This window comes from Panthera uncia, chromosome D1, assembly GCF_023721935.1.
Source record: "Panthera uncia isolate 11264 chromosome D1, Puncia_PCG_1.0, whole genome shotgun sequence".
NCBI lineage: Eukaryota > Metazoa > Chordata > Mammalia > Carnivora > Felidae > Panthera > Panthera uncia.
The window spans coordinates 11,984,232-11,997,836 of record NC_064808.1 but is presented as its reverse complement, the minus strand read 5'-3'; positions in this window follow the sequence as shown (position 1 = coordinate 11,997,836).

Sequence of the window (13,605 nt, the reverse complement as noted above, 5' to 3'; positions counted from 1 at the left end):
TATGCTGAGCAAAAGAAGTCAGTTCCTTGGTTTGTCTCTTTTTTCCTTGGCTCATTTGTTTTGATTCTTAAACTCCACATATGAGTGAAATCACGTGGTATTTGTCTTTCTCTGACTGACTTATTTCACTTAGCATGATACTCTCTAGCTCCATCCATGTCATTGCAAATGGCAAGATTTCATTCTTTTTTATGGCTGGGGAATATTCCATTTCCACATAGACATATACATCTTCATTCGTTCATCTGTTAGTGAGCACTTGGGCTGCCTCCATGATTTGACTATTGTAAATAATACTGTTATACACAGAGGAGTGCGTGTATCCCTTTGATTTAGTATTTTTGTACTCTTTGGGCAAATACCCAGTAGTGCAATTGCTGGATCATAAGGTAGTTCTAATTTTAACTTTTTGAGAAACCCCCATACTGTTTTCCACCGTGGCTGCACCAGTTTGTATTCCCACCAACTATGCCCGAGGGTTCCTTTGTCTCCACATCCTCGGCAACATTTATTGTTTCTTGTGTTTTTTATTTTAGCCATTCTGACGGGCGTGAGGTGGTGTATCATTGTCGTTGTGATTTGCATTTCCCTGATGACGAATGATACTGAGCATCTTTTCACGTGTCTGTTGACCATCGGGATGTCTTCTTTGGAGAAATGTCTGTTCGTGTCTTCTGCCTATTGTTTAATTGGATTATTTGTTTATGGGGTGTTGAGTTGTATCAGTTCTTTATGTATTTTGGATACTAACCTTTGATCAGATCTGTCATTTGCAAATACCTTCTCCCATGGTATAGGTTGTCTTTTAGTTTTTTGATTGTTTCCTTCACTGCGCAGAAACCCTTTATTTTGATGTCTTAATACTTTCTTTTTGCTTTTGTTTCCCTTGCCTCAGCAGACATATCTAGAAAAATGTTGCTATGGCTTATGTCAAAGAAATTCCTGCCTGTGCTCTCTTCTAGGATTTTTATGGTTTCAGGTCTCACCTTTAGGTCTTTCATCATTTTTGTGGATGGTGTAAGAAAGTGGTCCAGTTTCATTCTTTTGCATGTGACTGTCCAGTTTCCCCAACACCATCGGTTGCAGAGACTGAGTGACAGTGTTTTGTTACGAACATCTTTTGAGTGTGCTGGGGGCCAGGCTATACATTTTTCTTGCACATACGAGACTGTACTTGAAGATAGTCCATGTGCTTCCCTCTTCAGGAGGCTCTGATAGGGAGGCAAAGATGTGTGGGAGGAATCACACCCTTACAGGAGATGCCTTTTGTTTTGGGGGCGATGCGGAAGCAGAGAATTAATTAGTTGACAACTGGCCTAAAACAGATCAGAGCAGGTCTGAAGAAAGGAGCAAGGATGAGGTCACGGCAGGGCCGGGCGGCAGCAGTGAGCTCAGGAAAGGAGATTCTCTTGCCATTTCCCAACCAGTGAGAAAGCTTAACTCTGCCTTCCCAGGTCCAGGCACTTCTCACTAGTTATTATCAGGGTAACAAACGATCCCCAAACTTAGCAGCTTGCAACAGTCATTTTATTATGCACCTGTACTCCATGGGTCAGGGATTTGGACAGGGCGCAGAGTGCACAGGTGACTCGAGGGATGACTTGTCTCTGTCCCATGATGTCGGGGCTTCAACTGGGTAGATCTGGAGGTGAGGCGTGATTGGACAGCTGGAGGCTGGAATCTTCTAGGAACCATTCCCTTGCACGTCAGGTGCCCTGCCTGGGTAGGCTCAGGATGGACTAACAACAGAATGCCTACGTGTAGTCTCCCCACGCGGCTTGGCTTCCTCAGAACATGGCAGCCTCGGGGTAGGAAGCAGTCTTCTGAGGTGGCCCAATGCCCGAAGCCCCAGTGCTCCAGCACAGGAAGTAGAAGCGACACCACCATTTGTGTCTCAGCCTAGGAAGTCCCAAGTAGCCTCCTCGCATGCTCTATTGATCAATACAGCCACAAGCCCACCCAGATTAAAGATGTCCTGATGGGAGGAATATCAAGGAATTTGGGCATCACGTTTTAGGGAAAAGGCAAGTTCAGGGGCATATGTGGAACAGACTGAGGAGGATCTTCCCTGTTTCCTGAAGGATCCTTTCACCCCGTGAGGTTCTCTCCTCTCCTCCCGTGGGAGAACCTCTCAGGTGTTGTTAACAGTGAGCAAAAGAAGCAAGACACGAAAGAGTGCATACTGGGACCTGAATGGACATTTCTCCAAAGAAGATATCCAGATGGCCAACAGACACATGAAAAGATGCTCAACATCACTCATCATCAGGGAAATGCAAATCAAAACCACAATGAGATATCACCTCACACCTGTCAGAAGGGCTAAAATTAATAACTCAGGCAACAACAGATGTTGGCAAGGATGCAGAGAAAGTGGAACCCTTTTGCACTGTTGGTGGGAATGCAAACTGGTGCAGCCACTCTGGAAAACAGCATGGAGATTCCTCAAAAAATAAAATTAAAAATAGAATTACCATATGATCAGTAATTCCACTTCTGGGGATTTACCTGAAGAAAACGAGAATACTAATTTGAAAAGATAACGTACCCCCTATATTTATAGCGGTATTATTTATAATAGCCAAGATATGGAAGCAACCCAAGTGCCCATTCCTAGATGAATGGAGAAAAAGGATTTGGCGTAAGGATGCCTGGCTGGCTCAGTCAGTAAAGCATGTGACTCTTGAGCTCAGGGTTGTGAGTTCAAGCCCCATGTTGGGCGTGAAACTTCCTTTTAAAAAAAGATGTGGTGTGAGGCGCCTGGGTGGCTCAGTCGGTTAAGCGTCCGACTTTGGCTCAGGTCATGATCTCGCGGCCCGTGGGTTTGAGCCCCGCGTCGGGCTCTGTGCTGATGGCTCAGAGCCTGGAGCCTGTTTCGGATTCTGTGTCTCCCTCTTTCTCTGACCCTCCCCTGTTCATGCTCTCTCGCTCTCTGTCTCAAAAATAAATAAATGTCATTTAAAAAAAAAAAAAAAGATGTGGTGTATATGTGTAAAATGGAATACTACCCACACAAAAAAAGAATGAAGCCTTGCCATTCACAACATGGATGGATCTACAGGGTATTATACTAAGTGAAATAAATCCAACAGAGAAAGACAAATACCATATGATTTCACCTATAGGTGGAATCTGAAAAAACAAATGAACAAAACAACAACCAAATAGAAACAGACTCATAAATATTGAGAACAAACAGGTGGTTACCAGAGGGGAGGGAGGGTGGGTGGAATAGGTGAAGGGGGGAGGGTCAAGAGGTACAGACTTCCAGTTACGAAATAAATAAGTCACAGGGATAAAAAACATAGCACAAGAAATATAGTTAACAATATTGTAATACCTTTGCCTGGTGACAGGTGGTTAGGTACAGTTCTCATGGGGAGCATTTCATAATGTGTATAATTGTTGAATCGCTATGTTGTACCCCTGAAACTAATATAATAGGTCATACTTCAATTTAACATTTTTTTAATAAGCGCACACGGTGTGATTCTATGTACGTGACAGTCAAGGACAAATCTAATTGAGGGTCAGAATAGCGGTTTCCTGGAATTGGGGTTCGAAGGGATACAGGAAGGGAGCCTTCTGAGCTCTGGTATGTTCTATATCTTGATGTGACGGGTGGTTTCACAAATGTATTCCTACCTAAAACACCATCAAGCTACACACTTCGAATTCATGCCCCAGACACACGAGGTCCATAAAGGATTTTAAAAAGAATTATCCAGCAGGAGCACCCGCGCTCCATCGCGCCCCAGCCAGCTTTACACGCCCTAGAAAAGTAGATTCCCAGGCCTCCCCATCCAGGCTGGTGGGTGGAGCGAGGAGGCTCTCCCCAGGGGCCAGTCTGTTCCACCCCAGGCCCCAGACCTTCTGCCCCCTCTTCCTTCTCAGTTTCAGGATCCCCAAGTCAGTGCTGGAAGGGCCAGACCCTCAGGGAGTTTATTCCCCGGTATTTTATGGAGGAGGAAAGCAGGAAGCAGAAGGGTGGTGGGGCTTGCATGTGCACCCGGAGAGGCATCTAGGCCACAGACCTCTTGGACTCCAGCCGAGGGCGGCCACACGGGAAAAGGCCAGATAGCAGAACTCTGCTTCCTTCCCTCCCAGTGTGGAGGGTGGGGGGCAGGGGGAGGGGGAGGGGTATGGTGCTGAGCTCTCCGTGGCCCATCAGACTCGGATTAGTGGGGTCTTTGTACAACCACCCCACCCACATGGGAGTTTCTGGAAAGCAGGAAGGTTTACTACTTACTAGATATGATGCTGGAACCCACCCGGCTGGGCGGGGCTCCCACAGGGCGGGGCAGAGAGCCCCTCTTGGCCCCTCCTTGGGGCGTGGCCCCGGTGACCAGCCCTGAGGGAAGTGGGCCTGTGCAATCTCACCAATCCCAGCATTTCCTTAGGGGACAGGAAGAGGAGATGCTTTCGCTTTCCAGCTGGCCTCCGAGGCCAGAGCAGGTGCGGGCATCTTCAAGTTCTGACCTGTGAAGCCCAACCCTGAAGGTCGAGGCCTTTCTTGATCTGACTCCTCCCACCCCCACCTCCCCTCCCACCCAGGCCCATTTCTCCGCATCCCACCGCCAACTCCTGTTACTGGCTGAATTGCGTTCCGCTCCAAAATTCATTTGTCCAAGTCCTAACCTCAATACCTCAAATTCAACTACCCGTGTTTGGAGACAGGGTCTCTAAAGAGGTGATTCAGGTAAAATGAGGCCATATGGTGGGCCCTCACCCAGTAAGACTGGTGTCTTCATAAAGAAGAGTCAAGGACACACAGACTCTCACAGAGAGATCACGCGAAGACACCAGGAGATAGCGGCCATGTGCAAGCCAAGGCGAAAGGCCGCAGCGGAAACCAACCAGCCAGCTCCTTGATCTCAGACCTCTAGCCTCCAGAACGGTGACAAGTTGTTTAAGCCACCAGCGTGTTGTAATGGCGGCCTGAGCAGAGGAAGACAGTGCCCATCAGCAAGACTGTCACATAATCACACCTGGTCTTTCACTCACGCTGGCCCCCGACCCTGCCTGGGGTGCCGTTCCTTCCCTCTTCCTCCCACGCTCGGACGGACTCCACCTTCCAGACCTCCATAGATGGTCTGTGCATTTCATTTCCCTTCCAGAGCCCACATGTCAGCAAACTGCTCTCCGCAGCCTAGCTCTGTGCATATGTCATCATCATAATCTCTCTGACGCCATATTTTGGGTTCTCCTCTGTAGTCATTGCCTTTGCCAGACTTTTACCCCGAGACAGGGGCTGTACCTGACTCATCTCCACCTGCCCAGTGTGAGTAACAGATGGCTCCATAAAATGCCTGTTGGACTGAACTGAATCAGGGAGTTTGCTGAATGTCTTAGCACAGCTCTGGCAGGGTCTCCGGCAGTCAGACCCCGTGGCCTCCCCTTCAGGGCCTCTGCCCTGCTCCCTGCACAAACTCTAAGAAAGGCTTTAAGGTCAGAAGAATTAACACTTCTTTAGAGATAGAAGACAAAAACCCCAGGAGGGGGCCGGGGGGCAATGCTTAACCCCCAGATATGGGTTGTTAGTGATGACAATACAGACTGCCAGAAGCTGAAAATTGGAGACTTTCAGGAAGGGAAGTCCTTTGCCACCTTCCCAGCACCCCAAAACTTGAGTCTATGGCTCCTTCTCATGCTGGGTGAGACCAGCCCTAACCTGTATGTGAATCTGAAGGAGTGTGTGTGTCTGTGTGTGTGTGTGTGTGTGTGTGAGAGAGAGAGAGAGAGAGAGAGAGAGAAGAGATGGGGAACGGGGATGGTTATGTATGGATCTTGGGGTGGAAAAGTCCCCAAACCCACCTGTGCCGTGAAGCAGGGATACAGGCTTCTGGTCCTCTGAAGAGAACACAGCATTTGAAGTCCAGACAGGCCCGAGGCTCAAAGTCTAGCTCCTTTGCTGCCGGCTGATGCAGTGAGCCAAACCTTGAGATGAGAGGACCCAGCATAGCCGCTGGCTTTTGGTGGGTGTCCTTCATCCACGGGGTGCCACCCTCCTCCTGACATCCGCCTGGACCTAGTGCCGAGCCCGGAGCACATCCTGCGTGGGGCCAGACTAGCAGGGGTTAACAAGAGAAAGGCGGGTTGCTTCTTGAACACAAAGGGCTGGGTCAATAGATCTGCAGCAGCAGCTGCTGATCGATGAGGGCAAAGGCTCCGCGGGTTCTGCCAGCCAGTCTCTGAAACATCTAAAACAGAGCAATTCAGGAAAGCCAGGCTGAAGCTGGAAAGGCCCTGTGGCATGTCTGTCCTGGGGCCAACAGCCTCAGAGCCCAGCCCTCTCCCCACCCACCAGACCCCCGGGGATCACACTCACATTTATGAGAGCTGGAAGGAACCCCAGGCATCCTCCAACTCCGTTCTTAATCTGGGGTCCGTGTTAACAATTCAGCCATCTGCGAACTTGGTCTGAAGGAAAAAATGTTCACACATCTATAACTGAAATTTAGCGTTTTTTCCCTATCTTGAACGCAGACATCAAACCACAGTAGAATGCGGAGTACCTAAGGCTTTGTCACTAAAAACGATGACAGGTTTTCTCATCGCTCATTAGTCATCGCAGCACTAATCTAGTGTGTGGTGTGTGTGTGTGTGTGGGTGTGGGTGTGTCTGTGTCTGTGTGTGTGTGTGAACACTAGCACATCAAAATTGTAGTAGATCTTGTTTTATGCGTTACTGAATAAACACATATACCACAAATTTATTTTAATATTTTGATAGCTTTATTTCAGTATAGTTTCCTTTGTGATCCTATGTTTTGTCTTGTTTTACCAGTTTGCCAGAAGGGTCCATAGTGGTTCAACACCCACTATAGATGGGAAACTGGGGCCCAGAGCAGGCAGGGTTTTTCCAGGATGGATGGATGGATGGATGGGTGGACAAATGAAAAAAATACCACAGTGATAGCGATAATAATAGCCCTCACTGACTGCCTACCCTGGGCCAAGCTTTTTTTTTTTTTTTTTTTAAGTAATCTAAGCCTCACAACAGTCCCATCTGGAAGATGTTGTTGTCCCCACTGAACAGATAAGAAAACTGAGGCACGAAGAGACTTACCCAAGGCCACACAGCTAGTAAATGGAAGAGCTATGATTGAAACTCCTGAGCCTGCACCCGGAACCCCCCTTCTCTGTGACTGCCTGTAACCAGCTGTGCATGGTTTAGTGCTGAGTCCTGAGGTCACAGACCAAGGTCTGAATTCCAGCTCTGCCATTTGCAAGCCGTGTGACCCCGGGCAGCTTGCTTCACTTCCGCACGTCAGAGTTTTCTCATCCATAACATGAAGACAGTAACATCATCCCTGTGACGGGGTCATCTGCAGATTAATAAGGCGTGGAATGCATTTAGCACCAGGACTGGCACATAGGAAGTACTCAACAGTTTGGTTTTCATTGATGAAACTAAGGCACAGACACGTGCAAAATGGTCAGACGTGCCTACGTCTAAGATTTCCAGAAATTATGAAAATAAAAGTGTCAAGGCTAGAACCCAGATTCCAGCTTCTGACAAGACCGATAGGGGTCAGGAATTCACAAGTGCCCGTTGGGATTTTGCTTTCATGTCGTGGGAGAGGGGAAAGGCTGAGACTGGAAGGCCATCTGTGAAAATGCCAGAGCTAGGGTCTCCCTTCCAAATACAGTACGGAAAGGGGATTGAGTAACTTTACAGCAGAGACTAACACTGCCTCGGCCAACGGACAGGGATACAATGAACAAACACTAGGTCATGATGAGAGCGTGTATCTTCAAAAGGATGAGACTGATACTTTACCTCAACGTCCCAAAAACCTTAATCCCTGTCGAATCACAGGAAAAACATCAGACCCTCTCAAAACGAAGGACACGCTACAAGTTACCAGACCAGGACTCCTGGACACCATCAAGGTCACAAAAACAAGGAAAGTCTGAGAAACTGACAGTCTAGAGGAGTCTAAGGAGACATGACAACTAAATGTAAGGTGGTGTCCTAGATGGGATCCCGGAACAGAAAGGGGGACATTAGGCAAAAACAAAGGAATGTGAATAAAGTGTGGCTTTTCATAAACAATAATGTATACTATTGCTTTCATTGTTTGTAACAAATGGACCATACAAAGGTAAGCTATTAAAATTAGGATAAACTGGATGTGGATTTAGAGGAACTCTCTGTACCATTTTTGCAACTTGCCTGTAAATACAAATCTAAAATAGAAAGTATTCTTTTAAAAAAATGTCAGCAGTATATCTGGGTGGTGACATTCTAGGAAAATTTCTGAATTTTACATCTCTGTGTTTTCTAGGTGATCTACCATGAATGTTTTGCTTTTTTCCATCAGAAGAAGATTCGATAAACTTTGTTTAAAAAAAAAAATGAATGGGGGCCACTTGGGTGGTTCAGTCAGTTGAGTGTCCGACTTTGGTTCAGGTCACGATCTCACAGTTCATGAGTTCGAGCCCCATGTCGGGCTCTGTGCTGACAGCAGGGAGCCTGCTTCAGATCCTCTGTCTCCTCTCCCTCTGCTTCTCCCCAGCTTGCACACTCTCTCTCTCAAAAATAAATAAATATTAAAAATAAATAAATAAATGAATGGGGAGCCCTCTTGCACTACTGGCAGGAATGCAAACTGGTGTAGCCACTCTGGAAAATGGTATGAAGCCTCCTCAAAAAGTTAAAAATAGAACTACCCTATGATCCAGCAATTGTACTACTAGGTATTTACCCGAAGGATACAAAAATACAGATTCGTGCCCCGATAGCACAATCAAAGATAGCCAAACTATGGAAAGAAACCAAATGTCCATCAACTGATGAAGGGATAAAGATGTGGTGTGTGACCACACACTGGAATATTACTCAACCATCAGAAAGAATGAAATCCTGCCATTTGCAATGACATGGATGGAGCTAGAGTGTATTATGCTAAGCAAGTCAGTCAGAGAAAGACAAATATCATATGATTTCACTCATATGCGGAATTTAAGAAATAAAACAGATGAACATATGGGAGGGTGAGATAAGGGGGGGGAACAAACCATAAGAGACTCTTAACGATAGAGAACTGAGTGTTGATGGAGGGAGGTGGGCAGGGAATGGGCTAGATGGGTGATGGGTACTTGTTATGATGAGCACCGGGTGTTTTAAGTGATGAATCACTGAATTGTACTCCTGAAACCAATATTGCACTGTATGTTAACCGACTAGAATTTAAATAAAAATTTGAAAAGAAAAAAAAAATGCACTACCCTAGGGTCGAGAAGTAACAACACCCCAGTGACCAGCACAGCTAGCACCCAGACCTTGGTTTCTAATACCCTTCACCAATACAAAGAACCAAGACTACTTAGAAAATGGTTGATTCTTTAACTGGAGCTGGAAATACACAGGAGGAGCCTGGAGCGTTTTACAGTGCCAACAAGTAAGGAAGTACTCAAAAAAAAACCATGATGATGAGAGCACATCAAAGAAACACAGGGGCCAGGGCGCCTGGGTCGCTCAGTCAGCTAAGCATCCAACTCTTGACTTCAGCTCGGGTCATGTTCTCACGGTTCTCATGTGATGGAGCCCCACATCCGACTCTGTGCAGATAGCACAGAGCCTGCCAGGGATTCTCTCTCTCTTCCTTTCTTTCTGCCCTTCCCCTGCTCACACTCTTTCTCTTTCTCTCTCTCTCAAAATAAATAAACATTAAAAAAAAAAAATTTAAAGGGCCGACTAAAACATCTCCCAATGGCCAAAGCTAGGATATTTGCACAATAAAATAAATACGTTGAATTATAATCCAAAGTATAAAATAAATATCCATGAAGAGGTGGAAAATAACTCCCTACCACTGAAGTGTGGGCTGCTCATAGGGAAAAAGAGTAACTTTACATGGGAGAAACCCAACAAACACTACCAGGTGATCAAGACTAACTTCAACAGGATTGTCAGGCTGATAATATACACATATTCTTGGCATGATGAGAATGGCACTTCGCCTCTGTAGCCTTCTCAAAAAACCATAACCTCAATCTAATCATGAGAAAAACATCACACACATCCTGACTGACATCCCACAGGACAGCTAACCAATATTCTTCAAAATGCCCAAGTCCTCAAAAAGAAGGAAAGTCTGAGAAACTGTTACTGCTGAAGGAGCACAAGGAGAGCTAACAACTCATTGCAGTGTGGTATCTTGATGGAGTCCTGGAACAGAAAGAAAGAGTATTAGGCAGGGGCGCCTGAGTGGCTCAGTCGGTTAAGTGTCTAACTCTTGATTTGGGCTCAGGTCATGATCTCAGTTTGTAGGTTCATGGTCGCGCCGGGCTCTGCACTGGTAGTTCAGAGCCTGCTTGGGATTCTCTCTCACTCTCTCTCTGCCCCTCCTCTGTTCTCACTCTCTCTCATAACAACAACAACAAAAAACCTTAAAGAAAAAAATAGAGGACTCTCATTTTAAGAAAAGAAAGAAAAAGGGGCACCTGGGTGGCTCAGTCGGTTAAGCATCTGACTTTGACTTGGGTCATGATCTCAGTTTGTGAGTTCGAGCCCCGCATTGGGCTCTGTATTGACAGCTCAGAGCCTGGAACCTGCTTCGGATCCTGTGTCTCCCTCTCTCTCTCTGCCCCTCCCCCGCTCATACTCTGTCTCTCTCTCTCTCAAAAATAAACACTACAAATAATAAAAGAAAAAAAGGAAGAATATTAGACAAAAACTAAGAAAATATGAATAAAGTATGGAGTCAGTCCAGAGTGTCTAATGTCTAAATAGGAGTATTCCATAAAGAGAAAAGCGGGAAAATAAAAGGGAAGATATTATCAATAATTCAACAAAATTTCCCAGAAATGAAGGGCATGAATTCCCAAAACGAAAGTGGTCTCCAAAGTCCTGGCACAGTGAATGAAAATAGACTCGTACTTTAATTAATAATAATAATAATGTATCAATATTGATTCAGTCTTTGTGATGAATGCACCATATACTGTAAGATCTTACTATTAGAAGAAGCTGGGTGTGGGGGTATACATGGGAACTCCCCGTACTATCTTGACAGCTTTTCTGTAAGACTAAAACTACTCTAAAATAAAAAGTTCACTGCAAAGTTCTTAAAAACTAAAATAAAACAGCTTTAAAATAAATAAATAAAAAGGAATGAATGGGTGTTTGGCCCTTTGGAGGCAGAGTGCGATATAAATAAAAGTATAATTAGAGCCGTTTCTTGGGCAGCGATTAAGACCCACTTTATCACTCTGCGCCCAGGAGGCTCTAGCCGCAAGGGCCTGGCGCTCTCCCCAGGGCAGGGTGTTGTGCCTCTGAAACCTGCCAGCACTTTTCCTGTCTGTGATCAATCAGCACTTTCTGGCAGAGGAAGGGAGGGAGCCAGAGCGGCTGCTGCAGAGGCCAAAGGGCTTGTCCCAGGTGAACCTATGCTTCTGGGCGAATCAGCCCCCAGGAAGTCCTGTCCACCAGCTTCAGCCTTCTCTGAGCCATCGGCAAGGGAGTTACTGCTCCATCAGAACTGGCCTGTCTCCAACCCTCTCAGGACAGGCAGTGACCTCGGCAGAGGGCTGGACCACATTTGGAAGGAGGAAGAGCTAAGTGGGCAGCAAAACCCTTCAGAAGACCACCGCCCAATACCCACCGCTATCACCCAGATCCCAAGGGCACTATGGGCAAAGGCCAGCTTGTTCTCAGGCTCAGTCCCATCCCAAACGCCAATTCCAGCTTCTGGATCATAGGGAAATGTGGGACACCTCCCTGGGCTCGGCTCCTGTTCAGTTTCCAAAGGCTTCCCCCCGTCATCTGGTATCCAATTCCATCCATCCATCTGGATGGGCTCTTGGTGAGGGTCCCGGAACCAAGGAAGAGGGGAGAGACGGTATTGAGACATTTCTACCTGTAATGGGATTGAGACAAGGTTCTCTGAGAAGGGACACCTCAGCTTTCTGTTATGTAGGAATAGGGTTAAAAAAGGTTTGAGTCCTTGGTAAACACATTGAGCTGTTGCCTTCAGCCTGAAAGGCTGTACACAGATTCTAGTAACTCTTCCAGAGTTTATTCAACTCTTCAGAAAATGCCTTCAGAGCCACCTTTGATCAAAATTGATCAGCTCTCTTGATTGCCCAAAGTATTCCCCAATCCAAGCCTCCAAGTGACTTTCAGCTGTTTCCAAAAGCCAAACCCAGGTTCAAAGACCTGTCCCCCTGAGGCCACTCCCAAAGAACCCCAGGCACAGTCTGGAAACTGGCAGCATCTCAAGAATGTTACTGCCCCTGTTGTGGTGTTTATCAGACACCTGCCTTTACGGTCAAAGCTTGCGTGGGCTGCCCTCTCTCCTGGCCTCCCAACAAAGGCCCTGAACTGTCCCCCGGACAGAGAGAGAGCGTGGGACACCTGCACCCACACACCAGATCTGGCTTGGCTTCCCTGGGAGCGGGCCCATCTCTTCTCCCGCCCAGCAGAGCCCGGGCACTGGGACAGCCCAGGCTCCATTTGTCCCACTAATGAGTCTTAAGTGTTTGGCTTGGGCTCCTGCCAGTCCTACTCCTACAGGGAAAAGAGAATGGGAGAGAACAAGACAAAGCTCATGCCAGCTCGGCTCTGCTGGGCCCTGGGAGGGCTGGCGCAGGGGTTGTCCGGCATAGACCCACCCAGGGGTGCAGCCGGGCACCAATGTGAGGCCCCCTGCCTTTCTGTTCTTGTCTACTTCAGGGGTTTCTCGAAATGCAGATTCCTGGGCACAACCACTGGATTGGCAGCCTGGAGGTGGGCCCAGGAATGTGCATTTTAATAAGCACCCCAAGGAGATTGCGATGCGTGGTCAAGGTTAAGAACCACTGCTCTGGGAGGTCTACGATGGGAATTCCGGGCTGGTGTGTGAAACTGTGTACCCATGCATTTTTCTAGACAGTCCACAGCTTTGGTCAAATTCTCAAATTGGGTCAACAGCCCCCAGACACCTTAAAATAAAATAAAACAAAAAACTAAGGTGGTGAGTGGGATGATTTCTAAATTGAGGTGTAGCTCTGACCTCAGTGACTCAGTCCAGGCCCCATCAAGGCAAGCCTCTCCTCTCACCAAGCCACAGAGAAAGAGGCTGGCAAGTCTGGGGAACCCAGGATGACAGAGAACTAGGCCGAGGGACAGTAGGATGCCGGTGGCCAGGGCCCAGTGGACATTCTAGAATGCATGGTCTGAAAGGGCCCTTAGGGATCACAGAAGTCAAAGCCCTGGCAAGAAGGCCGAATCTCCACCAACGTCCAGTCCTCTCTGGCCACACAGCTGAACTACACTTCCCAGTATCCCCTGCAGTTAGCGGAGGCCGTGAGCTGAATTCTGGCCATTGGTCCTGTGGTCCTGTGGGAAGGGTCTCCCACAAGACCCTCCCCGCTCCACTGTGTGCCTCAGGGAACGCCGAGCCCCTATAGATAGCTGAGCCACAACAGCGAAGCAGCCTGGGCTCTAAATGACTATGGTGGCCCCCCGACCACCAGCCCACCCCAGGCTGTGCCATGAATGGAAAAGAACCCTTTGAGGGTTGAGTTACTGAGATTTGGGGGTTGCCTGAATCAGCAGTCAGCCTACTTGAAAGCAACCCGCCCTCCTCAGGGACACTGAGCCTACGAGCCAAGGGAA